Below are 28,000 nucleotides of genomic sequence, written 5' to 3'. Positions count from 1 at the left end.
TTGGCCTTCCTCAGGGTTTGAACTTCAAAGGCCTTGACAGTCACAGGAGAAGGGGGCCCCCCACCTGGCTTCTCTTGGAATTCAAAACAATCTAAGATTGGGAGAGGCAGCGGGCTGTCTCCTCGCTCTGTGTTTAGAATCCAGGTTTTTTTTGTTTTTTTTTTTTTTTTGGTCTGGCTGTGATCTCAGGTTTGGGTGCCCGGGAGGTTCCAGGGGGGACCTCCAGGTGGGGGGCAGAGGCAGGGCGGACCTAAGAGGCACCCTCACCAGTGCGGGTTTACTCTCCCCAGAGCCAGGCTTCAGGCAGCAGTTCTGGGGCTCTAAGCAGAGGGGGCCACCGCTTGCAACCTGGTGGTCAGAGTGACCCCCCCCAAACCGTGTTTCATTGGGAAGGTTCTCCGGAAAGCTGGGAACGAAAGCAGCCAGCAGGGGAGATTCTCTGGGCCTAGGGGCCGCGGGCGCGGGCACCCTAATGGGCTCCCCCCGGGGGCCGTGCGACCTGGAACACGCAGGGGGCGCGCAGGGGATGGGAGACGGGGTGGGGGGCCGGGGCCGAGGGCAGGAACTGACTCGCTTTTTAAAAACCTGCTTCCTCCTTTGCTACCTCCACCCATCAGTCACCTCGCAAACCACCAGCCCTGGGCGGTGCAGGCGGGTCCCAGCGCCCCGAACACGCCCAAGGGTGAAGAGCAAGGCGGCGGCCTCCCCAGGAAGCAGGGGGGAGCGGGCGTGGAGAGGCGGGCGCAGCCTGCGCCAGGTGAGCGCCCGGCCAGGTGAAGGCGCGGCAGTGCTGCACCTGCGTACTCGCGCCGGAGTTGGGGGGCGGGGCAGGGGGGTCTCCCCAGGTCTAAACACTTAACTAACCTGGAGTCCCGAGTCGCCGGCCCCGGCCCCCATCCCTGGGGATGTCTGGGCTCCGGGCCCGTCCCCCATCCCTGCTTGGCCGACCCCGAGCGGCGGGGGGCGGGGGCGCTTGGCGCAGCGCCCCCCTCCCCGCACCCCTGCCCCGCGCGGGCGCGAGACCCGGGGCGCCTGGGCTCTGCGGGCCCCGGGGTGGGGGGGTCGGCCGGTGGGCGGCGCCTCCCGGGGCCCGAGGCCGCTCCCGCCGGCGCCGCCCTCCGCCTCCCGCCGTCCCTCCCCCCTGCGCGCCGGCGCTCCGAGGCCGCGCTTCCTGCGTCCCCATCCCCGGCCGGGCGGGCGCTGCGCGCTGTCCGCCGCCGCCTCCCTCGGCCGAGACCCGCGCCCGCACCGCCGGCCCCGGGGCACAGCGCCCCGGAGGAGGCAGCCCGGGGCACGGGGTCGAGGAGCCCCGGTGCCCGCCCGCCCGCCCGTGACCCAGCGGGACCCGCAGCCGCCCCGGTGAGTCTGCGCCGCCGCGCCTTCCGCCCGGGAGGGAGCCGAGGGCCGTCGGGGTCGATGTGTCCGTCCGTCCGTCCGCCCGGGAGCTGCCCGTCCCGCGTGGGCCGCCGGGAGGCCTGCGGACCCGCACCCCTGCAGCCGCGCCCCGCCCCGCCGGTGCGGGACACCCCGCCTCCCCGCAGCGCGCCGACCTCGGCCGGGCAGGCTGCGCGCCTCCGGGGCCCCCTGCTGGCGAGGACAGGTGCCAGCGCGGGGCGGGATTCGAACCCTCGGCCTGGCCCGCGAGGCACCTTCCCAGGAAGTCCCTGGAAACCACCCTGGCCTGGCGCTGCCCCATCGCTGCCCCTTCCCCCCTCCCTAACTCTTTTCTGGAAACCGAGGCTTTGGGGGGGATTTAGGTTCGCGGGGGTGTCCCGGCAGCAAAAAACGGTGAGAAACCGGGCGTGAGCGAAGTGAGGTCAGACTCAGCTTCCTCACTGTGAAATGGGCGTGATGACCTCCCGGGATGAGGCGTGCGGCCTGCAAGTGCCAGGTCTAATGGGAAGGGAAGGGATGGGAATGGGATGGTCACTTAGAGAAAGTTAGCTTCCCCAGCCTGCGGGCGGGGACAGCCCAGCCCCGCCTGGCCCTCCCTGGCCGGCAGCAGCCGTGGGGCACCTGCGCACCCTTGTCGGGCGAGCTTGTGCGGCCCAGGCCAGATCCCTCCTCGCGTCGTGGGTGGTCCAGGCCCCGGAATCCCTGCGGGGCCGTGTGGGCGGGGCCGGGACCAGCCCAGGTGGGAGAGCGCCGGGAGGGGTTACCCTCTAGAGCTGGCTTCTCCAGTAGAAGGAGGAAGGTGGGCTCTGGGACCTGTGAACGGCTCTCACCCCAAGGAGACTTGTCACACAAAGATCTTGACCTCGGTTGATAGAAACAAATGGAATTGGGGAGGATCCCCGTTCCCTCCAGATGCTTCCCTCCGCCGCTTGCCAGAGGTCCTGCCCAGACTAGGAGAAAAGGCCGAAGAGAGGAAGGGGAAGAGGCTGGCGGTGCATCTGTTCCTCGCGATGCTCTGTCCGGTGGTTGGATGATGAAGGCCTCCTGGGCATCAAGCAGGGCCAGGCCTGTCCCTCGCGATGCAGAGCCTCGGGACCTCGAGAGATCCCGGCCTAGTAAATGACAAGTGTCGCTCAGAGGTGGTGATGCAGTCAGGCCCCAGCACCCCAGGCTGGTTGTGTGACCTGCTTCCCTGAGCCTGAGTGACAGCCTCCTAGGTGGGACCTTCGTGCCTAGCACACAGCAAGTGCTCTGTAGGAAGGAGAGAGAAAATACCCCAGGCTGAGGTGTGCCACGAGGTCCTGCTAGGAAAAGAATGTTGGAATAGTCGACAGTGTACTGGAGTCCCTCGGGGAAGGGGGCGAGGGGTGTCTGGGCAGATGGAGCAGCACGAGCAAAGGCCCAGAGGTGCGAAGGCACATGGGGCTTGGTGGGCCTGGGGGAGTGTGCTCAGGCCGTGGCAGATGGGTTTGTGGAAAGGTGGGGAAAGTAAAGGGAATGGAGGGTCTGGAATGAGCTAGACTAGATAGGCAGGGGGCCGGGCATTGCCCGTGGGACTTTTTCACGTGGATGCCTGGGAGCCATTGAACGAACGTGTGTTGACTGAGCACCTTCAGTGGGCCAGGCACCTTCTGGGTGCTCAGGACAGATCACTGAACAAGAACGACAAAGACAGACACAAATTCCATTCACGTTCTTTAAGCAGGGGAGTCATTTGATCCTGTTGATATGTGAGGAAGATAATTCTGGCTGCGTGGAAGTCTGTGGAGAGTCCGGGGAAGGCTGCGGGGAGAGGGGAGGCTGGCCTGCGGGGTGGGGGCGGTGGGGATGAAATGGGGGGCTGGCGTGGAGCCCCGCCCAGGAGCCAGAGATGAACAGGTGGTCTTCACACGTGACCACTGCTCAAGGGCGAGGTTTGTGGATTTGGTGTGAGGCCCAAACTGCCAGCCTGTCTCCTGCCAGAGAGCGCGGATGGGTGCCCGGGACCTTGGCAGGGCCCAAGCCCCTCCAGCCGTGAGGCCTCTCCTGCTCCCTGAGCTCCAGAAGGCACAAGGCCCTCTACGTGAGGGATGGCAAGCTGGAGGCAGAGCCAGCGGCCCACCTCCTGGGCAACCTGCCTCTCAGGGCTCCTGTTTTACTGGGCCTTGGTTCTGGTAAACGTTCTCTCCCTCTCTGGGGCTGGCGGTAAACCCCTCAGGACCCTCGGGCTGGAAGAGGGGCTTTGGCTCTGGGCTTCTCTCCCCCCCACCCCCCCAGTTCCAAAGTAAAGTGAATTCGAGGGACTGAGCAGAGTTTTCTCCCTAAGTGCTGGGGACGTTCCAGAAGCTCAGATGTCTTCTGTTGGGAATGTGGCGGGCGAGGGGTCTTGCATCTGGCTTCCGGCTTCTGGTCATGTCTGTTCTGAAGCTTGGTCAGCTCATTTCTTGCCATTGACAGCTGTAAGGGTGTCTCCCATGTTGGAGGTCTCCCTCTGCTGGGAGGGGGAACCACGCTGTTTCACCAGCCGCAGGAGGACCCCAGAATGTCTTGGGTGGAGGGGACCACTCTCATTTGACCAATAAAACTCAGAGCGGGGAAGGCCATAGAGCAAGTCAGCAGGGACTGCCACCCACCTCCTGAGCACTCCGGGGTCCCCTGCGTCCTCCCAGGAGACCTGGCCTGGACTCCAGCTTAGTACAGGTTTGGTGGTTTCTCAGGCTCTCCTTCTTGCCGGCCACTTCATAGAGTCTTGCCCCTCCCCGGCCTGGACAGGTGGCCTGGCGTTTTGGTTCTCTTCCTCTTGGACTGAGCCCCTGGTACACCGGCTGCCCCTCCTGGGAGCTCTGGGCCCCCAAAGAAACAGGCCGCTTGTTTGGTTTTCCCCGCCTCTGCCCCAAGACACCAGCCAGAGGCAGCCCTCCGAGGGTCCCTGCTGAGCTCTCCCACTAGCTGTGGCCTCAACCTGATTCTTGACTCCTCCCTCCCCTCAGCCCCAACCCTTATCTCGGGAGGCTGGTTGGCCCTGCCTTCTATCCAGTGTTGTTTACTTGGGCTAAGCTGCCAACAGTCTCTTATTCTCTCTTGCCCTAGATTTATCAGACTTAGCAGCCTTTAAACCTGAATGCCGATCCCTTTAGCTCTTAGGCTTCTGAAGCCAGAGGGGACCAGAGCCATCAGAAAGTCTAATCTGCTTATTTTATAAATGGGGAAACTGAGGCCCAGGGAAAGGAAGGCACTGGCCTGAGTTCAGAGGTAGGACTAGACCCCGTTTCCTGATTTCTTTTTTTTTTTTTTATTTTTATTTTTATTTTTTTTTATTGGTGCTCAATTTACTAACATACAGAATAACACCCAGTGCCCGTCACCCATTCACTCCCACCCCCCGCCCTCCTCCCCTTCTACCACCCCTAGTTCGTTTCCCAGAGTTAGCAGTCTTTACGTTCTGTCTCCCTTTCTGATATTTCCCACACATTCCTGTTTCCTGATTTCAAGGATGGTTCTTGAAAATAAACCAAAGCAGTGAAATCAGAGGAGCCTCTTTCTCTCTACTCTCCACACTGGATGTTTTGGAGACATCCACAGTGACGTATCCAGGAGGGGTAAATGCTGAGGGACCTGGAAGACGGGTGCACATTGAGGAGTATATATCTTGGGGCACCTGGGGGGCTCAGTGGTGGAGCGTCTGCCTTTGGCTCAGGCCGTGACCCCGGGGTCCTGGGATTGAGTCCCACATCGGGTTCCCTGCAGGGAGCCTGCTTCTCCCTCTGCATCTGTCTTTGCCTCTCTCTGTGTCTCTCATGAATAAATAAATAAAATCTTTTAAAAAAATGAAAGAAGAAGTATATATCTTGACATTTTCAAGTTCTATCTGCTCAAACTGGCATTAAGGCCAGAGAATAAGCTAGTGATTAACCGACATTATTTGCTGCTCCTCTAAGCATACAGGCATTTAAGGTTGTTTTCTCCCCAAAATTACAAAGGAAGGACACGCTCATCATAGAAAACTTGGATGGAAAACATCACGATATGCTGGCAACCACTGTTGATGGGTGTTTACACAGATTTTTTTTGTTCGCTTGCTTGCTCTGCTACTTCATACCCTGGTTTTTCAGTCCGTCGTCATAACGTGCATTTCCCCGTGTGACAGCACGCCCAGCTCCTACCTGTCAGTCTCACGCACTTCTACCATCCGATGGCTGGAGATGACTCAGGAGGCCAGCTTTCTGTGGCTCTGTCAGAACCCTCCAGCAACCAAAATCCTCGCACGCCATGCAAATTATTCACCTCCGTGGGACTTCAGGGGGCCATTTGTCCGCACTGCCGTGGTGTGGGGAAGGGCATGTTTACAAAATGTAAAGCAAAAATCAATTCTTAGGGAGCCTCTTAGAAACGGAGGAAGTTAGGCATCCAGGTGGCATGGGTGTGATCCAAAGATTACAGAAGGGAAGAAGATGTCTTTGTTTCCTCTCATTTTTTGCTGTGTTGGTTTTAACCCAGCCAAGTGCTCCCACCCCACTGCTACCACCCTTGCCCTGAATCTCCCCAGGGTTCGGCACTGGGGTGGCAAGTGTGGGTTCCTAGGAAAATCAGTACTGTATTGGCTTGCTTGTCTCCAAGCCCTGCCTCTTGGACAGCAAGTGTTTCAGTGGCAGACAATTGAGTTGCCTACTCAGGTGATCCAGGCTGGGTCACCTTTGGGACAGGGTCTCCTGGCAACTCTCAGACTCTAATGGGGTCACAGCTTTGGTAATGCCATATAAATTGTCAATGCTAGAAGTGACCTCAGAGGATCCCTTAGGCCAGTGCCTGCAGACTGTGGGCAGCAACTTAGTGGGTTTGAAAATCAGTTACGTAGTTTTCCACTGGCTTTTAAAAGTGAAATAGAAGAAAGCCGACTAGAAAACAGCGTGTATCTCACGACAGGAGATGCATTCTTCAAGGAAACGTTCATCTCAATTTTCTGGGTGCGGGTATGCACTGAGTCACCAGATAAATATATTTCCATCTGCCTGGTAAGAACCTTGGGTAGCCCTGCTCCTGTCCGTTGGTTTGGTTTTTGTTGTGTTTTTTTTTATTTTTTTATTTTTATTTTTTTTAAAGATTTTATTTATTCATGAGAGACAGAGAGAGAGACAGAGACACAGAGACACAGAGACACAGGCAGAGGGAGAAGCAGGCTCCATGCAGGGAGCCCGACGTGGGACTCGATCCCGGGTCTCCAGGATCACGCCCTGGGCTGAAGGCGGCGCTAAACCGCTGAGCCACCTGGGCTGCCCTGTTGTTTTTTTTAAAATTGGGGTACAGCTAACATGCCATATTATGTGTTTCAAGTATACAACATATGTATCCATTGCAAAATGATCCACACAGCAAATCCAGTTGCCATCTGCCACCTGACAAAGTTAACAAGATGTTACTGACTGTGTTCCCCATGCTATACATTATATCCCCCTGACTTCTTTGTTTGATTACTGGAAGTCTGTCCTTCTTTATCCCCTTCACCCATTTTGCCCCCACCGAGCCCCCTTCCCTCTCTCAACCACCAGTCTGGTCTCTGTATCCATGAGCCTGGAGTTTGTTTTCTTTCTTAGATTCCACATATTTGTGAAATCCTGTGGTGTTTGTCTTTCTCTGCCTGATTTATTTCACTCTGCCTAATACCCTCTAGATCTGTTGCTGCAAATGGTAAGATTTCATTCTTTTTTATGGCTAGGTAGTACTTTTTTGTGTATATAGATATTTATGTCGAGTCTTCTCTATCTGCTCATCCAATGATGTGCACTTGGGTTGTTTCCATGTCGTGGATTTTGTTTGTAGTGTTTTTTGTTTTCTTTGTATCGGTATCCAGTAATGAAATTGCTGGATCATAGGGTAGTTCTATTTTCAGTGTTTTGAGGAACCTCCGTACTTTTTCCCACAGTAGCCATACCAATTTACATTCCCACCCACAGTACGCAAGGGTTCCCTTTCTTCCACATCCTTGCCAGCGCATGTTATTTCTTATCTTTTTGATGACAGCCATTCTGACAGGTGGAGGTGATAGCTCATTGTGGTTCTGATGTGCATTTTCTGAGGCTGAGTGATGTTGAGCATCTTTTCGTGTGCCTGTTGGCCATCTGGATGTCTTCTTTGGAAAAATGTCTACTTAGATCATCTGTTTATTTTTTTAATCAGATCCTTTGTGGGCTTCTTCTGTTGTTGAGCTGTGTGAGTTCTTTATATATTTTGTGTATTAACCCCTTATCAGACATATCATTTGCAAATGTCTTCTCTCATTCTGTAGGTTTTCTTTTCATTTTGTTTTCTTTAGGTTTCTTTAGGTCCCATTCTGTAGGTTTTCTTTGTGGTATGGAAGCTTTTTAGTTTGACATAGTCCTAGTTGTTTATTTTTGCTTTTGTTTTCCTTGCCTTTGGAGTCAGATCCAAAAAAACATCGCTAAGACCAATGTCAGGGAGCTTAGGGCTCCTGTCTTCTATCAGGAGTTTTGTGGCTTCAAGTCCTACATTCGAGTCTTTAATCCATTGTGAGTTAATTTTTGTGTATGGCGTAACGGTCCACTGCTTTTTATATTGGGATCCTGGGAAACTTGGAATTTTTTGGACGGGTCCCAGAAGCAGTCAGACGTTTGCAGGGACAGAGTGGTGGGAGGCAGGGCCAGCTGGAAGGAAGCTCTGTTTACAAGTGTTCCAGATGTCGGGGTGTGAAAGATTCCTTTAAAAAAGTTCTGTGGCTTTAAAAACAAAATGAAACAACAGGCTAGAAACCAGTGCTCATCTAGCCACCTCAATTCTTAGAAAAGAAACAGAGGCCAGAAAACAGAGAGTCAGTAGGGGAAGGTGGGCTCTCCGGCCACACGCTCAAGGACCTCTAAAAGTAGCCCCCTGACAGCTCTCCAGATGAGGTGCCAAAGTCAGTGTCAGAGCTGTTGGCCTGAAGCCCACACTCACCGTGAGCCCACGTCCCCCACAGGCCACATTGTTAATGTACACTAGGAATTCATGTTTATCATAAAACCCATTAACTGTCATGCTAATGGCTCAGTTTATATTGCTACGGTGCACAAAATATTAGTTTGTTCAATGCCAGCATCTAAAACCCATCACAGGATTGGTAAGTCCATTTTGGCATTTCTTCTTTTTTTAATGTCCCCAGAGCTTCACTAATGGAAGCATCCAAGAGGTGATGGGCCCAAGGTCACCCGGCAAATCCTGGCAGATCCAGGGTGAGGACTCACCGTGGTAGGTGAGTTCCTTTCTTAAAGACTGTGGCCTCACAGGATGTACAGTTCTGGTTGTCTCCAGAAGGTTCTGCTGTTTCTTTGACTCAGGGTGTAGAACCAGGTGGCTCTAATTCTTGGTGAATTTTATGTCTTTGCCACTTTGTCCTCTCCATATCTGGTCCGGGAGAGAGAGGAGAGAGAGAGAGAGAGAGAGAGAGAGAGAGAGAAAGAGAATTTACCTACCTTAACCTTGTTCTACATTTTCCCCACGCCTACTGGCTGGGCTTGCAGAGGGATACCTCATTTCATTATGTTTTGTAGAAACTGTGTCTATTACAAATTGAAGATTTGTGGCAACCTAGTGTCCAGCAAGTCTGTTGGTGCCATTTTTCTAACAGTATTTGCTCACTACCGGGTCCCTGTCACATTTTGGTAGTTCTTGCAATATTTCAGATTTTTTCCTTATTACTTTGTATGGTGACCTGTGATCAGTGATCTTGCCGAAAGCTCAGATGATGGTTAGCATTTTTTAGCAATAAAGGACTTCTCAATTAAGGCATGTACATTGTTTTTTTTAGACACAATGCTGTTGTACATTTACTAGACTCCAGTATGTTGTAAACATAACTTTGTATACACTGGGAAACCAAAACATTCATTTGACTTGTTTTATTGCCATATCCACTCTCTTCCAGCGGTCTAGAACTGAACCTGATCTCTGAGGTATGCCCATACTGGCTAGGGTATAGGCATTGTTCATTGACACGTGGTAGAGGAGGATCTGATTTAAAAACATGCTTTCAAAAAAATAATAAATAAAACACGCTTTCAAATATTATGTCTTAATTAACTGCAGTTTGGATGATAGCAATTATGTATCAGAGTTGTCCTTGGGTCATTGGTTTCAAATAGTGACAGGTGCAAATTCTTCTATGGTGGTGGGGGAACATTATCTTTGGCTCATCACAAGCTGTGACTTTTAACTAACGTACCGGTATGTTCTGTGTGCCAGGGTGAGCTAGAGGGCCAGCTCCCGCCCCCCAGATGGGGCTGATCAGCCTGGGGGGCGGGGGTGGGGAGCTGGCTGTAAAGGCACCATCGCAGTTCTGCCGACAGTGATGAGGTAGCCCAGGAGCCAGAAGAGGAAATTTCACCCAGACCTAGAGTGTCAAGGACGGGCTTTCAGAAAGCTGAATCTAAGCTGAAATCTGAAGAGGGGCAGAAGGTCAGCAGCAGAAAAGGGGGCACCTGGAAGAAGCAACAGCCTGAGTAAAGGCCCCAAGATAGAGAAGAGCTTAATTCACATGGGCAGATACTAGATGTGAAGGATGGGATGGGAGAAACCTTTTGTACAATTTCTTCTTAAAAGTCATTTTGGAAGTAAGACTCATTCATTCAGCCAGTATTTATTGAGTTTTTTCTACAGGCCAGGTGTTCTGGGTTTGGGAGACATCAAGGAGACATGGTCCCTGCTCTCGTGGAGCTGACATTTCATTGGGGTGGAGCAAGGAATTAGTAAATTAGGACACAAATAAGTGAAATCAAGAATCTAATAAAGAAGTAAAATCTTTACCACTCCCTCAACTGCCTACAGGATCAAGGCTAAACTAAGACACTCAGCCTTCAAAGTTCTAAAGACTGGAGTCTCCTAAATACTGGACTCCTTAGAGTTCAGGCTCAGTTTCCCCTTCCAGACCCATTGCTTCTGCCCCAGCTCCTCCCCCCAAACAATGGAGGAGTTGTAAAGAACCAGAACCACTGCCCACCTCCACCTGCCTCCTACACCCCCACCCACAGCCATGAACTATGATGGTTTTCTCTTCTATTCCTTCTACTTTTCTGCCTAGACCATTCTCTGTCCTAAACAAAACTCTTTTTTTTTTTAATATGTTATTTATTCATGAGAGACACAGGGAGAGAGAGAGAGAGAGAGAGAGAGAGGCAGAGACACAGGCAGAGGGAGAAGCAGGCTCCATGCAGGGAGCTCGACGTGGAACTCGATCCCGGACTTCCAGGATCACGCCCCGAGCTTAAAGCTGCGCTATACCGCTGAGCCACCCGGGCTGCCCCAAAACTCTTAAAAAAAAACACACACACACACACCCAAACTCTATTTTGGAATAATGTTATAATTTATAGAAAAGTTGCAGAAATCATACAGCTTTCCTATATCCTTCACTCAGCTTACCTTACCTAACATGTACATAACAAAACTGAGGAATTCGAATTACCGCTCACAAAATGGTGGACTTTATTTGGATTTCACCAGGTTATTTTGTTGTTGTTTCTGCTCTGGGATCCATTTCAAGACACCACACTGCATTCAGTTGTCCTGTCTCCTTTGTCTCTCATGGCCTATCACAGTTTCTAGGGGTATTCTTGAATTTTGTGACCTTGAAAGCTTTGAGGAGTACTGGTCAGTATTCTGTAGAATGTCCCTAACTTCAGGTTTGTCTGATGTCTCATAATTAGACTGGGATTTGGGGTTTGGGGAAAGAATACGACAGTGGTGAAGTATCCTTATCATTGCATCATGTTGGGATTTACCTCATATATAGCAACATGACTCAACCTGTGGTGCTGACCTTGGTCATTTGGTTAAAAGTGGTGTCTGTAAGACTTCCCCACTGTAGAATTACTAGAGCCCCTTTTGGGAGGGGGCTTTTAAAGGATGATAGTCAAAAGTAAAATCATAAAATAAATGACTGAAAATGGTTGATAGATTAGGCTCCTAAAATTAAAAAGCTTAAAAAAATTTTAAAAAATTAAATTAAATTAAAAAGCTTCAGTACAGCAGATGATACACTGGAGCAACATTTGCAACAGGGGGTGGACAAGGGGCTGTTTTCTAAACACAGACCGAGTTTTTCCACTTAGTATGAAAAGCCAAAGTCCCTCAAGAAATGGAAAAACAAAAAACAAACAAAAGAAATGGAATAAGGAAAAGATGCTGTTGGCCAAAAAGCATGTAGGGGTGGGGGGAAGAGAAAAAAAAAACCAATCAAGAAATGTAACCATGATACACCAATGTTTTCTAATTAATTGTCTGTATTCAAGAGTCCCCATAATATCAGGATCAACCACTGATTTTATTTTTATTAAGTTTGTATTCAAATTTCGGGTAGTTAACCTAGAGTGTAATAATAGTTTCAGGTGTACAATATAGTGATGCGGACTTCTGTACAACACCCCGTGCTCATCGCAACAGGTGACTGATAGTCTCCTTTATTCCAAGATAGTCCCCAAAGTGTGTTTGGTCTCCCGTGGCACTGATACATTTGAAGAGATGAAGCTGATGTCTTCATTGTTTGCTTTTCACCTCATGGCTGGTTGAGTTTTAAACTTTTATGGCAAGAAATTTTCACATATGCTGTGGTATAGTTGTCATTGCATCACATCAAGAAGCATTGGAGGTCAGAGCTCAAGAAAGAAGATGAAAGAGAAGAAAGAGAAGGAGAAGGCGGGGGAGGCAGAGAAGGAGAAATGTCCTTAGCCAGTAAGCACATGGGGGAAAAAACCCCAACATTCACCCTCATCATATTAAAGAAAATGCTGCTTAATACCATCAGGGTGCCTGGGTGGATCAGTGGTTGAGAGTCTGCCTTTGGCTTATGTCATGATCCTGGGGTCCTGGGATCGAGTTCCGCATTGGGCTCCCCATGGGGAACCTGCTTCTCCCTCTGCTTGTGTCTCTGTCTCTCCCTGTGTCTCTTATGAATGAATAAATAAATAAAATCTTTTTGAAAAACCCAATACCATCATTCATATATGAAATTTTAAATGTTTTAAATGTTTCAAAATTTTAAGTTAAAGAGTGCTCATCTTTCATGAGCTCATGGTGGGGACGAGGACAGTCTGAAATGCATCTCAAAGCTTAAAAAAACACAGCAGTTTCAATACCAAGAGTTTATCCAGAGGAAACACGATTGTGTAAGGGGTTGGTTTCAATACTGTTATTTTTAAAAATAGCAATAAAATTAGAAGCCAACCATGTGTCTGGCCATAAACGACTGGTTAGTTATGTAAATGATGAGTCCTTCACATACCAGAATATTCCTCAACCATTAGAAGTTATGGTTTCAGTGAATTCTGATGATGTGCAAAATTGTTCGTTATATAGCAACATTTTAAAAGTTAGGTCACCAAGCCGTGTTACAGTAAGATCTCATTTTTGTAAGAAAGAAAGAAAGAGAAGAAGAAAAAAGAAAGAAAAGAAGAGGAAAGAAAAGAAAAGAGGAAGGGGAAGGGGAGGAAAGGAAAAGAAAAAAGTATGTTTGCTTACAAAACACAAGAAAGTCTGAACACCATGGATGTTATCAGTAGTCACAGATGGCGAGCTTATCGGTGATTTTCATATCCTTTCTGTTAATCTAGATTTATTAATGTTTGTTTAATAAAGAAGCATTGGTTTTATAATAAGAGGAAAATGTTTTCTTTTTTAAAAAATCCCCTGGGGTTGTAGTGGCTCCCCCAAGGGTGACTGGGAGGTAGGGTATTTGTGAGCTCTGGAGGGCTTGCATAGGTTGGCCCCTGGTCCAGGTGGTCCTTTGATGATTTTAACTTTGAGCATCTGATTCTCCCTTCCCAGGCTGAAAAAGCTGAGAGGTGAACATGGTGAAAACACAGCAGCTCACTGGTCTGCACCTGTGAAAGCCACTTGTTACGGGCTGTGTTTTTGTCCCCACCCAAATTCATTCTCCCAGGGTGATGGTATTAGGAGGCGGGGCCTTGGGAGGAATTTAGCTTAGGTGAGGTCTCGAGGGAGTCTATCATGATGGGATTAGTGCCCTTAGGAGGAGAGGAGAGAGAGAGAGCACCCAGGACACAGCCTGAAGGCCACCTGCCATCCACAGCCAGGAGGCAGGCCCTCACCCTGACCCGAGACTTGCAGCCTCCGGAGCGGGGAGGAGCCTATGTCTGTTGGTAGAGCCGCGCGGTGCGTGGTGCTTGTTACAGCAGCCCGAGCTAAGACGCCACCCTCCCAGCGCTGTGTCATCTATGTCATCATGTCATGTACATCCTTCTAAATTTACAAACGGGAAAACTCACCCTTTCTCATGTATAGTTCTCCAGTGCTGATAAACGCATACAGGTGTGTAACTGCCACCACAATCAAGATATGGGAAAGTTTCATTAGAGATGTCTGGGGGGCTCAGCGGTTGAGCATCTGCCTTTGGCTCAGGGTATGATCCCGGGGTCCCGGGACTGAGTCCCCCATCGGGCTCCCTGCAGGGCGCCTGCTTCTCCCTCTGCCTGTGTCTCTGCCTCTCTCTGTGTGTCTCTCATGAATAAATAAATAAAAATCTTTCTTAAAAAGTTTCATTACACCCCAAATTCCCTGGTGCTGCCCCCCTGGTCCTCGGCAGCCACCGGTGTTGGGCATCCTTAGAGTTTTGCCTTTGCCAGGACGTCACACAAATAGAATCCCACAGTAGGAAGCCTTTGGAGTCCGGCTGCTTTCACCCAGCATCACGCTTTGGGATTGTCCATTGCTCGGATGTAACAAATGTAGATCCATTTGACCCTTCACCTGTTGAAGAATATTTGGATTGTTTCTGGTTTGGGGTGATCGCTGCCATAAACATTCACGCGCAGGTTTTAATATGAACGTAAACGTTTTCCGTCTCTCTTGAGCAGATCCCTTGGAGTGGGACTGCCTGGTGTGTCTGGTGAGCGGATCTTCCTACCAAGTGGCCAAAGTTTCGGGCTGCAGATCCGGGGAGGGGAGCAGGAGACTCTTGCTGAGCACCTGCTGTGTGCACTGACTCTTGCTGAGCACCTGCTGTGTGCACTCCCAGCGCCGGGAGCTTTCCGTGCACAGCCTCAGTGGTGCTCAGCTCAGCCAAGGAAATACCGGGCTCCGGCCGCCCCTTTGCCCACAGAAAAGGCAATTACACGCTCTTCGACCTGATAAATGCCGAGCCACTCTCCTTGAACTTGGACAGGGTTGTGGTGGGAGGCTGTTTATCCTCCTCTGCGTGTCCTCCCTCTACATTCCAGCTTTGTTCTAGCATTTACTGTCTTCATCACCCCCGGCCGGGCTCAGAGCAGACTGGGTTGAGCGCACACCCCTGAACTGCCCAACTCCTCCTGTGTAGGGACCTGGTAGATTATGAATAACCCCCTCCCTCAACTTGGCACTTTAATGTTGGATGTTGGACGCCCAGGAGAAACAGCGTCACGCCACCCCTACCCCTTGGAAAGAGTTTGGCAATGAAAGTATGTTCTGAGAACTGTGGTTTAAAAGAAATGTTTGAACTTGAATCTGAATAAAATGATAGGATTTTCTCCATTTTTTTTTTCCTAGAGAGTTGAAACTATAAAATCTGATTTTGAAATATTTCAAGATAATCTTAGGAACTGTGTGTTCAATTCCACCAGCTAATATTTTTAAATTTATTTTCTCAAAGTTGTGATTAACGTTCACTGACCATAACTAATTCAAATATCAAAATTATAAAGCAGTGAGACTGATTTCTTTTTAAAAGAACACCAGAACTTATATCTTCAGATGGTCACCTTAGGAAGCAATATGTTCATTAAAACTACCTTTGCATTTGTGCTCAAAACTAGGAACATATTTTTATATCATTCTCAGCCTTTGAGAGTAAATCATATGTAACTGGTGAATAAAGCTGGATGATAATCTCTAAAAAAAAAAAAAAAGGGCCCCACTGCTCTGGGAGGAGGTAAGCGGACCTTTTTAGCATTGGTGACCTGTCCCTTCCCCATGTTGCAGGAATGACAGTCGCAGTGGGTTGTGTCTAGGTCTTAACCTAAATAACTTTTTTCTTGACTCTTGATTTAATTAGAAAAAAAATTTTACACATGGTAAAAATTTTTTTTTAATTTCACACACTGTAAAGGGCTCCCCAATGAAAACAGATAAATCTCCCTCTCATCTCAGAAGCCCAGTCTCGTTTCTCAGAGAGAGCCCGGCTCAGGGTTTCTGGCATAGGCTTCCAGACATTTTCTGGGTGTCTAAGATGCTTTTAAATGCTGCTTTTTGATATTCAAGTGTTGTCAGCATCGTTCTGAAATTGTTGGGTACTTTTAAACTAGTAATTGCTCATGTCAGGGTCCTCAGATTGCCTTTGAAGACCCACGAACCCCCTAAAATTTTACGGGAAACTTCCATCTCTGCATTTTTCTGTGGAGGGTCAGTTTTCATTAAGGGCCTGTGTACACACACACACACACACACACACACGAAGAAACACACAAAAAGGCATAGCAGAGGGTATGAGAGAAGCAACCTTTTACTGATTAAAAAGTAGTTAAATGTGTAATTAGCTGGGGAGGGGGGACCAGTTCTGAATTTACGGATCATCAGTCCCTAGTTTTATGGTTGGAAGCCGACGGAGCTGTTGATTGAGTAGTGTTGTCCCGGAGGGACAAGGGGGACAAGGGGACAAGGGGAGCTGCGCCTGGCCGAGCCAGCGGCCGTGAACTTCACCGAGCTCTTCCCTCCGCATTTCACTGACTCATTGCCTGTGGGGAAGTGTGTTGGCAGCTTTAGAACACATGCACGCTCTTGCCCGGGACGGAGTTACCCATTTACCCATTTACTGGGAACTTCTCACAGGAAGGAGGAGAAAAACTTGCTTCCGAAAAGAGGATTTCAGGCAGAAAAACATTTTAAAAGATTTTAGGGAAATTCCTGGGAGCTAGAAGAGCCATAACTGGTCGGTGTCGTAAGTCATGAAGGTTTGGGGGAAATGACCCTTTATGGGGTCAATATTCTTGATGGAGTTGGGGGTGCAGAACCAACAGCCCCCCCCACACCCTTGTTTTGGGGTGGCCCTGGGAGGCAGATCCTGGCTGGCAAGCTGGAGAGGGGGTCTGACCTCACGAGGTATTTCCAATGTCAGTTTAAATGCACACAGCAAAAAAAAAATAAAAAAATAAAAAGATAAATGCACACAGCAGTGTGCCAGGAGCTATTCTAAGCATTTTGAGTATATTAACTCATAATCCATTGATCTTCATAACAGTCTAGTGACATGGGGAAACTGAGGCAGGAGTAGGCTAGCTACTGTGCACACAGCCTCACATCTCAAGGACTCAGGACAGGTCACAACGTAACCTGCTGGGTGGGTTATTCAGGGACCCAGGCTTCGTCCATCTCCAGCACTTGGTTTCCAAGGCCTTGGCGAGCTAATGACACTACCCCCTAGCTGTAGAGACGGGTTTTAAGCCCAGGTAGGCCGGTTCCAGAGTCTGTATTCTTAATCACTACATCATGGTGAGGAATGAGAGCACTGGCTTTTAGCTAGATTGACCTGGTGTGTCACCTCAGAACCAGAAGTAGGGAGATAACAGGGCGTTCTGGAGAACATTGGGGCCTCATTGCCAAGGGATCAAGCTCCTCTGGCTAAGGAGCAAGCTGGGTAAATCTCAGAGACGTTTTTACCTCGTCTTCTGCACATATAAGTAAAAGCCCTTTCCCCCAAAAGTGTGCACCTGAAATAAATGTATGTCAACTGTGTTGATGCCTGACGCTTGGATCTTTCTGCCACAGATGTCATCTGTGCAGAGCTGATTGCCCCATGTTGCCGCTTGTTTTGCTAAATTTCAGCACCCTGGTTACAACGTTTCTCCCGAGTTGAAGTGTCTTCTTATGGAAACAACCCAAATGTCCAACATAAAGACCTGGACAATAGACTATGGTACATCCACCCATGGGAATGCCACATGGCTGTTAAACATGGTGGTGATGGAGACCTTGAGAGACATAGACCGTTCTAATCTAGTAATGCAAAAAAAGCAGATTACAAAGCCAGTCCATTTTTTTTTAATTTTAAAAAAGATACTAAGAGTGTAAAAATGTGAATATTGACCATTTCTAAATTTCCTATAGAGAAACATGTATTAAAGTTACAGATTTAAATTCAAGTGCTGGCCCTCATGACTGCAGTGAGTTGGCCAATTGCTGAACATCCCCTAATGGGAGGAGAGTTTTAGGATTTTATGAGGAGTAAATGAGCTATGTGTAGAAAGTACTTGGCACACAGTAGATGCTCAATACAGTTTTAGATGCTGTTATTGTCCTAATTGCTTTTTAAAAGTCTTCCCCCCCCAAAAAAAAAAAATCTTCCCATTCTGATGAGCCCACTCCATATCCAGATGAACCATTTCCAGTGGCCAGAGGTGGGGGCTTTATGGCAGCGGGCCTGGGGTCGTGGACCTGTGAGCAGGCCAGTGTGCTGGGGAGGTCCGGCCTCCCCCTGGCCTCTGCTGCAGGACAGGGCACTGCCAAGTGTCTGAGACACTGCTTTTAAGTGTCGGCCCAGGGGCGCTCCGGCTGATGTCTGGCTTCTGTCTGCTGCACAGAAATAACGGCAGGGTTCTGGGCATAATGGCATATTGGGAAACATGTGGAGTCTGAGTCAGACTATTTGGATTCCACCTCGATTAAATAGAAATAATTTAATGTCATCTCTGTCGGGTGGGGGTGAGGATGAAGTGGTGCTAAGCTTGCGAAGCCTTAGCACGATGTCTCAGTAAAGGCCAGCGCTCACAGACAGGCCTCAGAAATTCATATAATAAAATTATATCAAGAATACAACATATTTTCCATAGATGTATTTCCAGGACCTTTTCGTCATCCTCGACAGGAAATGGAGGAAGGCTTGTTAAATGCCAACAGGAGAGATCCTTAAACTTCAGCACGTGTCGGAAGCTCCCCCGGAATTTCTCCTTCAGTCGGTCTGGAGGGTTGGGGTCTGACAACTTGCATTTCTAACAGGCTCCCGTGGTGCTAATGCTGTCGGTCCAGGACCACATTCGGAGAACCACTGTCTAAGATTGAAAGGTCTGCAGGAAAGGGCAGATGATGAGCTCATCCAGCCTGAACTCAGGAAGCTGGGCCACTATGACCAATGGAATTTGGGATTTATTATAAGAATTAGATCTTGCCCAGTTATGGGAGGGTGGGGGATACCGGGAGGAGGGGTAGAAGTGAAGGTGAAATGGGACCCAAGAGACCAGGATGTCCAGCCATCAAAGTGAGACCACATAGAAGCCCGTGGGCAGCTATTGCCTGGTGGGTGCCTAGCTAGGTGCCTGGTGGCAGCCTGGGGACACTGTCGGTCAGCAGGACCAGCAGTCAGAGGGAGGAGCTGGACACAGACCAGATAGCAGGATGGGCTCAAACCTGCCTGACCCCCATGGTGCCTGTCCATAACTGCATCTACCTCAAGAGCATGATGGCTGGCTACTTCTTCACTTCCACTTTCCAGATTTCCCACAAACTTCCAGATTTCCCACAAACTCCTAACCTAGAGCTGATAGGAAGGCAGATTCTGGGAAGCAATTCCAGCTTTATCAAGTTGGCACAACATAAGTTATCATAACAGATGAATCAGTCCCTGCCATGGAGCTACCTCCCTGAACTCATGGGTGCTTGGGGAGGGGGAGGCCCTTGGCTGTGGGTTTCCCAGCTCTCCCAGCAGGACCTTCTGGCTGGCACAGATGTGGCCCACCCCATCGATCCTCTGCTCAGAGCATCAATCAGCTGGATTAGAACTGTTAGGAAACTTACAGAAACAGAGGTTCCCAGGCCCCAGCTCAGGCCTCTGATGGGAACCCAGGAATCTAGATTTTTAACTTGCCCTGTAGTTGATTCAGACATCCAGCCAAGTTTGGAACTCCTGACATATGAAGCAGAAAGTACACTCTGGGGCCAGACAGATGTGAGTTAAATTCTGGTTAGTAGCTTTGTGATCGTGGGCAAGTGGCTTATCCTTCCTGATCTGATACTGTTGACTCATCTGTAAAATGGGCATAATGCCTGCCTTCCTCACGGAAGGGCCTGGGGACTGAATGACCTAATGTATCATAAACTTCTGGCGTGCATAACATATGGCACTTAATACAGTTAATAACTGGCATAGACATGTCTGGGGGTATGTCAGATAAGCCCAGAGTCCTCTCTTTCTTCTTAGGAATCTGGGCCTGAACCTGGCCATATTTTTACATATGTTGTTTTCCCACATCATGAAAACCAGACTTGCTTTTCTTGTGTCTCCATTCATACTCCAAGCATTATTTCATATAAAGATCAGTTGCTTGGGGTGCCTGGGTGGCTCAGCAATTAAGCGCGTCTGCCTTCGGCTCAGGGCGTGATCCTGGGGTCCTGAGATTGAGTCCCACATCGGGCTGCCTGCAGGCAGCCTGCTTCTCCATCTACCTATGTCTCTGCTTCTCTGTGTCTCTCATGAATAAATAAATGAAATTTAAAAAATAAATAAAGATCAGTTGCTCAATCTTGAAAAAGAACAAAATTGTAGGTATCAGACTCGCAGATATCAAGATGTACTACCAAACGGTATGGTACTGGCACAAAAATGGGCACATTAGATCAGTGGAACAGAATAGAGAGCTGAGAAATACACCCACACTTTTATTTTCAATTGATGACAAAGGTGGCAAGAATGTACAGTGGGAAAAAGACCATCTCATCAACAAATGGTGTTGAGTAAACTGGATGGCTCCATGCAAAAGAATGAAACTTCTTACGCCATACACAAAAACAAACTCAAAACAGGTTAAGGACCTAAATGTGAGACCTGAAACCCTACAAATCCTAGAAGAGAGCAAAGCAGAAATGTCTGAGAAATTGGCTGTAGCAACATTTTTCTGGATGTGTCCCCTGAGGCAAGGGAAATAAAAGCAAAAACAAACTACTGGAACTACACCAAAAAAAAAAAAAAAAAAAAAAAGCAGCTTCTGGATAGCAAAGAAAACCATCAACAAAAAGACAACAAAAAACAACCTACTGGATGAGAGAAGATATTTGCAAATGGCATATCTGATAAAGGGTTAGTATCCAAAATATATAAAGAACTGATACAACTCAACACCCCCAATAAACCAAACAACCCAATTTAAAAACGGGCAGGAGACATACATGAACAGACATTTATCCAAAAAAGACCAATAGATACATGAAGAGATGCTCAACATCACTCATCGTCAGGGAGATGCAAATCAAAGCCACAATGAGATATCACCTCACACCTGTCAGAGTGGCTAAAATCAAAAACACAAGAAACAACAGATGTTGGCGGGGATGAGGGGGAAAAAAGGAGCCCTCCTGCACTGTTGGTGGGAATGCAAACTGGTGCAGCCACTGTGGAAGACAGTATAGAGTTCCTAAAAAAAAAAAAGAAAGAAAGAAAGAAAGAAAGAAAAAACAAAAACTAAAACAAAAAAACAAAGAAAGGTAGACTTACCATATGATTCAGTAATTCCACTCCTGGTTATTTACCCAAAGAAAATGAAAATGCTAATTCAAAAAGATGTGTGCCCCCCAATGTTTATAGCAGCATGATCACCAATAGCCAAATTATGGAAAGAGCCCAAGTGTCCATCGATGGGTGAATGGATACAGAAGATGTGTCTGTGGGCAATGGAACATTACTCAGCCGTATGAAAGAATGAAATCTTGCCATTTGCAACAACATAGATGGAGCTAGACACTATAATAAGTGAAATTACGTCAGTCAGAGAAAGCCAAATACTATATGACTTCAATTATATGTGGAATTTAAGAAATAAAACAAAGAAAAAAAGAAACAAACAAACAAACAAACAAACAAAACCCAGACTCAACCATAGAGGACAAACTGGTGGTTTGTCCAGAGGGAAATAGGTGAAGGGGATTAAGGGGTGCGCCTGTTGTGATGTGTCCTGAGTGGTGTATACAATTGCTGAATCACTACGTTGTACACCTGAAACTAATATAACACTATGTTAATTATACTTGGATTTTTTTTTTTTTAAAGAGGTTCTTCAACAGCAACAAAAAAGTATCAGTAGCCTATTTCTTCTTTAGGCGCATTTCACAAATTCCACCTTTAACTACCAATGATTCCGTCAAGACCATTCTAACCTCCAGCCCTGTTGCATCCCAAAACGTTTTCTTGCATCTGGAATCTTTGTTGTTTTCTTGGAACATTTCCATCTTTCCGCTCATGCCTGTCATTTTGACACTCAGTGAATTGCTGTGGTCTGCGTGACAGAACCAACCGCTTTTCCAAGAAAGCAAGCTGGAAGATTTCACAATGTCTGCTCCTCCGAGGATGAAAGCAGCCCTCCTGGGCCAGGCTGGTTGATAAAAGGAACTTTGGCTTTGAAGTGTGCTTTTAAAGAAGCTGTTATTCCCAAACCAAGCAAAAGCAGCAATAAGGAAAACAGGGTTTTGCGTTTCAGCTGCTGGAAGGGTGAGAAAGGAAATGATGATTTTTAATGGTCAGAAATCAGGGAAGGCTGGCGGGGGGCCTTTGGAGAATAGCTTTCAACATTCGGCAGAGGTGCCAGGGCACACGGGGCGTCTCGGAGCGAAAGCAGCATTCCACACCTTAGACACACCTCTCTTGGCTTCAGTGACGTGATCTCACTATTTTGCTATCTCAGTCTCAGCTCAGATTTTTCATCCTAGAGACAGATGGAATCATTCATTGTTTGCGGAGTTTTCCCCATCTCCGTAAAGGATCTGTATTAGCTCAGGCTGCTGTAACAAATACCATAGACTGGGTGGCTTAATAACAGAGACTTATTTTCTTACAGCGCTGGGAGGTCCAAGATCAAGGTCTCGCGTGGTCAGGTCCTCACGAGGGCTCTCTTCCTGGCCTGCAGACAGATGCCTTCTTGCTGTCTCATCACATGGCCTCTCCTTGGTTCATGTGTGTGGACAGAGAGAGAGAGAGCAAGCTCTCTCGAGTCTCTTCGTGTAAGGGCACTAATCCCATCGGATCAGGGCCCCGCCTTCATGACCTCTTCTAACCCCGATTACCTCCCAAATGCCCCATCTCCAAATACCATGACATTGGGGGTCAGGGCTTCAACACGTGGATTTAAATTCGGTTCTTTTTTTTTTTTTTTTTTTTTTTTTAATTCGGTTCTTAACAGCGCCCTAGCTTCCTCTTGATTGCTCGGGTTAAAATCAAATCTGTAATAAGTTCATCTCCATTTGTCACCTTTGCCCTGGGCTAGGGCGGTACCGTCCTAACTGGCTCCCTGCTGCCCCCGTGCCTTGCCCGTCTTCCAAGGTTATTCCTGCCTGGGGCCTTTGCACTGACTGCTGTCTCCATCTGAGACTCCTCCCACCTTCCCATCCTGCTGTGCTGCTACCTTGTGGGTCCCAACTGAAATGTTTCCTTCTCTGAGAGGCTTTCCTCAATCACCTTCACCTTTACGCTTACATTCTGTTTCCTTTTCTGAACCATTCTTGGTCCATCCCTTACATTGCATCTCCCAGGCCTTGTGTTGCTCATCACTGTGTTCATTCCTCCACCTGGCGCCCAGTATTGCTCAGTGAACATTAGTTGAGTGAATGAAGTCAGGGAGACTCGTTGAGACACTTGTGATATAGCTCCGTGCCCAGTGTTAGGCAAGTCCCAGGGAGATGTAAAAATGCAGAGGCAGTGATAAGAAGAACACAGGTATTAAGCCCTGCCTGCCTAACTTCAAACATAGTTAGAGAACGTGGCATGAAAATCACCCCCTCCAGACCCCTCCAAATGGCCAGGATCGAGTGGCTCATACAAACAACCGGCATTCGCACAGCTCAAGAGCAGGCGAGCTGTTTCTCACTGGCCCTGGGAGGAGGCTTCAAGAGGAAGGGGCATGGGAGCTGGGTGTGGAAGGTTAGGCCTTCAGGGTCAGCTGGGGGAGGGGAGAAAGCAAAAGCAGGGAGACCGGACAGTGTGCAGGGGACAGAAGGCAGACCCATGTGACTGGAGTTGTGACAGCAGGACTGTTTCCCGTCCTTGGACACGTCCCTCACATCACACTGATCTTTCTCCTGGGAGAAAGCACATTTCTCTCCACCCTGTACCGATGGTGCCTGGTACTGGGTTCTGCACAAAGCAGGTGCTCCAAGAACACTGGTGTAGAGGTAAGCTTGAATGGGGGGGAGGGGGGCGGTCAGGACACTCGGGGAAAAGCTGGACCACATCCCATAGGTGGTGAGGGACTCCCCTGAAGCTTTGGTAGACACTGTGGCCGGAGGGTTGGCATGGCTGGACCGAGCCTTGGGGGCTGAGAAAGCCTTAGAGAAGTGTGTTATAATAATTATCACAATCAACCAGGGCTGAGAAGCAGGAAGGAGGTGGATGGGGTCCAAAGAAAGACTTTGGGAAGGGAGAAGAAATGAATTTGGGACCAACCGAATGTGGAAGGGGACAGGGGTTGCAATCGCAGGTATCTGAGAGGCAGCAGGGCGTGTTAAGGAGAGTCAGGCCGGGTGTGAGGCATCAGGGAGCGGTGGGGATCATGGCAAAGTGGAAGGCAGGCCCCTTCCATGGGACACGGCTCTGACTCAGCACCAGCTGCTTGTAATATGTGAGAATTGGGGCCCGGCTTACCAGATTTTCAAGTTTTATATATGAGATCACCGATGCTCTCGATAATGGCTACCGTTCCACATTACATAATATAAATAACCCTCCACAGTCCAAATAAGATGCTTCTGCAGGGTCGGAGACAACCCTCAGCTGCCAGTTGAGACCTGGAGGGGTGTGTGTGTGTGTGTGTGTGTGTGTGCGCATGCATGCACACGCGCGTGTTGGGGGATGGAGTGAGAAGCAGAGAGAATGCCCAGGGGTGCAGGAGATTTCAAGACCAAGTCACCAGGACAATAGTGAGCCTCGCACTATAATTAGGAAGTAGGAAGGAGAGGGGTGGGTGGAGCGGAGGCTGCCGGGGTGATGTGCATGGTCTTATGACAGAGGACACGGCCTGGCAGGACAGCTCATCCTGGGAAGCTGCTGAACTGCAAGGGCAGTGGGTTTGAGACTGGAGGGAGGGCCCGTGTGCGCTCAACCGGTGACGAGTATGGAAGGGGTCTCCCTGGGGCCCCTGTGCTTCTGTAAGGGGTTTGTCCTGATTTTGGAATTTTTGTTTTTGTGTTTTATCTCCGCCCCCCACCTTAAGATAGCCTGATATGGCCCCCGGCAGGAGGCAAATGTAAGAACTCGGGTGTTAGAGCCGTAGGGACACGGCTTGAGTCCTGGTGCAGCCCCTTGCCGTCAGGGACGTTGGACAAGTCCCTCTGGGCCGCACTTTCCTGGGTCTCTGTCCCTCGTGGATGAGAATGCCCGCCCTGATGGGTTGGGGGGAGGCATCCACAGCCTCTCCCTAGGGCTCGTGTCCCACCCACGATGGTTAAAACCATTGCCTCTGGCTCCCCTCCCTCCTGCATGGCTCCTACCTTCTCTTCTGAAATGAGGGACACAGACGGGCTGAACCCGTGTCCTTCGTGGCTCCACTCACCCATCCTGGGCCTTGGGAATGCCCCCGCGGACGTCCCCTTGAAATCTGAACCCACTTCGGCCGGAGGTGGAAGGCAGAGGAGGAAACTTCCAGCTGCTGCCATCTGTTCTCCCCCAGCCACTTAACGCCACAGCACACCCCAAACAGCCCGAAAGAACCTCCTGTCACCATCGAGGGACTTCCAGCCGTGTGGGAAGGGGGCCTGAACAGCCACGGGCCCCCTCCCTGGTCAGGGATGCCGCGGAGCATCCTGAGGCCTCTGCATGCCTGTTTGGATGTCGTTTTGTCCGACAAGGGTCCTGTGGTCTTGGGGGCTCACAGTCCCTGGCAGGAGAGAGAGCGACACAGGCTACTCGGGAGGTAATAGTTACCCACGAAGTCTGTGACGACATTTGTTAAGTACTTACTATGAGCGAGGCACCGGGCGCACCTGGTTTAAGTGTTTGACGTAAGCCCCCACGGCAATGCGCTACGGCAGGGTTCCAGTATCACGTCCACCTTACAGGCGAGAAAACTGAGACCCAGTGCAGAGAAGGAGCCTGCACGCCACCCCCACTCAGGTGGCAGAGCTGGGCCGCCCTGGCAGCCGGAGACCCCGTTGCTTACCTGCGCGGAGCTCAGCAAGTGGATACGACTGGAGCATCTTGGGGGAGCCACGTGGTAGCTGAGGCAGAAAGAGGTAAACACGGCCCGAGGGAAACAGGCTCCCCGGCCGGACGCCCCAGAGAGCCGTGTCCTCCCTCCCCCGGCCGTTCGGGTTGAGGAACGTGTCTCACTTGTCAGGAAATGCATCCCCAGACCTAAAGTGGAAGCAACGTGAAGTCCGAGCGCCTTCCGCACTAACCGTGTGACGGCCACCCGGCGTGTGTCACATCCCCTACCCACGCGAGCTCGTGACCCCCTCCTGGCAGCTGCGTTAGCGAAGCCAGACGTTTTATGAGACCCATTTTTACGGCTCAACTGCAATAACTTGCTCAAGTTCATCGAGCCGGGAAGTGGTGTAGCTGGGAGTTGAACCTACCCTGGCCCAGTAACACCAGTCTTGCTAAGGTGATAGCGCTTGGCTGAGTTGACCCACAGGCCACGTGAGGCGCGCGTGGCTGCAGCTCCCGGGCAGAGCCAGCAGGCAGTCTTGGTGGAGGAATAAATCCATCTCTGGCCGCCCCGGGCCTCCTTCCACCTGCCCTTGCTTCCACCCCCACCTGTCGCTACATCCTCCAGTCCAGCTGACTTCCTGGGCTCTGCCTTGGTCCACACTCGGGATGCGCCTCGGGACCCGAGGCTTTTGTGAGCATCAGGACATCTCGGGGAGCTTGCTAAAACAGATCCGGGGCCCCACCCCAGATCCTGACTCTGGGAGTCCATAATGGAGCCGCGGAACCTGCTTATTTAGCCAACCCTGCCCTACCTGCCCTGCCTGTGCAAGGTCGGGGATGCGGAAGTCCTCAGCTAGCAGTGGGTCTCACGTTACAGTCCCTCCGCCTCTTGGTCCCCGTCTGCTGCTCAGCCGACCTCGGCCACCTCCTGTTCTAGGCCTCGGCCTATTGAATCCTCACTCCTGTTACTGCTAAGCATCGCCGTTTTACACGTGAGGGGAATGAGGCTCAGAGGACCTGGATTTGATCACCCCTGGCTCTGACCACCTCACTTTACTACCTCTGCTGAGCTGGTATGGGGGGGGGGGTCCCTTGGGGCCCCTGGTGGGGTTTAGAGGAAGGGCTGCAGAGGATGCATTTTCATCAGTGCATTCAATCCAGAGACTATTGGGGAAGGAGCCACAAAACTCCGTCAAAGCCTTGGTACCCAGGGGCGCCTGGGTGGCTCAGTCCGTGAAGGAGCTAACTCTCGATTTCGGCTCAGGTCACCATCTCAGGGTCGTGGGGTCCAGCCCTGTGTGTGTTGGGGGGGTCCCCGCTCAGCGGAGAGTCTGCTTCTCTCCTTCTCCCTCTGCCCCTCCCCACCGTTCGTGCACACTGGTGCACGCTCTCTCTCTCATATAAATAAATAAATCTTAAAAAAAAAAAAAAAAAAGCCTTGGCACCCGGAGTACTCCTCGCACTATCTCTATGGGCTTTTAAGTCCTGGTATGAACAGCTGACATCATTAGTCAGAACAAACCATCCAGATGCAGCTCAGCTTTCAAAGCTAAACGTGAATCAAAATGTGGAATGATGCTCGGTTAGGAAAACGGATTCCTCTGTGATCCGGAGCAGGTCCTGTGAGCTCGGGGGCCTCCCCACCCCACCCCGGACGGAGGCCTGAGGAGAGAGGACCCTAGGGAACCCTAGCCCCCCACCCCCCCAGACTGCTGTAGCACCTGGAGAGAGGGTTAGAATAAATTCTCGTCCCCCTGGCCCGTGGCAACACGTGTAGCCAAAGCCTCTTTGAACCGTGTGCAGGGAATCTGAAGGTCTGCGACTGAAGCCTCTCGGGTGCTCCCCCTCCAGGCCTTCATCCCAGGCTGCTCGCGACCATCACGGTGACGCCCTCGGGAGACACTCCTGCACGCCTGCTGCGACCTTGACCGCAGGACCGAGCTCCAGGCCCATCAACCACCTTTTTGTTTGTTGGTTCTGTGTGATTGATTGATGATTGATTGATTGCCTGCCTCTCGGGAATCACAGCGCGGGTTCTTGTCGCAGACAAAAGTGAAGCCGACGCCCCCCTGCCTACGTGAGACGTCCGCGCAGGGCTGCTTTACAAGTGACACATGTGCAACTGCAGTAGGCTGAAAGCGGCGTGGTGCCACGGCACAGCACAGCGCTTCTGGATTCCGACCCCTCCTCCCTTCTTGGCCGTGTGACCTCAGGGACGCGTCCACCTGCCTCTCTGAGCCTCGGTTTCATCATCTGTACGATGGGTACAGTCGCCCGCCCTCCTTGCAGGGCTGTCGTGGGCCCTTGGCACCGTGCCTGGCATCAGCTAACACGATGATCCGTATGCCAGGCCCCTTCTGAGTTGACTTTCAGATTCTGGGTCCCTCGGTGACTGGCTCTGTGACCTCGGGCAAATTACTTCCCCTCTCTGCGCTTTAGGTTGTTCCATTTGCAAAATTAAGACCCTGCGTTCCTCATTGTACAAGATTGTCCTGAGGGTTAAATGGAGACATGACCTCCAAACTCAGCCCA

The 28,000-nt window shown here is 50.1% G+C and overlaps 1 protein-coding gene across 4 annotated transcripts in view; it reads left to right on the top strand.

Annotated features, from left to right (window-relative positions):
* Nucleotides 1-1,335: 1,335 nt before the first annotated feature.
* TMEM51 (transmembrane protein 51) overlaps nucleotides 1,336-28,000 on the top strand; it is a 55,722-nt gene continuing 29,057 nt past the window's right edge. For 2 of the 4 annotated variants that reach the window (XM_038531928.1, XM_038531933.1), the window contains exon 1: nucleotides 23,347-23,496. The gene's annotated coding sequence lies outside the window, so the exon portion shown is untranslated. Of the gene's footprint in view, nucleotides 1,360-8,596; nucleotides 8,618-23,346; nucleotides 23,497-28,000 lie in introns of those variants that run through there. The other 2 variants (XM_038531930.1, XM_038531931.1) reach the window with 2 other exon arrangements.

The sequence above is a fragment of the Canis lupus genome, chromosome 2 (genome assembly GCF_011100685.1).
Source record: "Canis lupus familiaris isolate Mischka breed German Shepherd chromosome 2, alternate assembly UU_Cfam_GSD_1.0, whole genome shotgun sequence".
Classification (NCBI taxonomy): domain Eukaryota; kingdom Metazoa; phylum Chordata; class Mammalia; order Carnivora; family Canidae; genus Canis; species Canis lupus.
The sequence above is the reverse complement of the archived record's forward strand: the minus strand, read 5'-3'. Positions and strand labels throughout refer to the sequence as shown.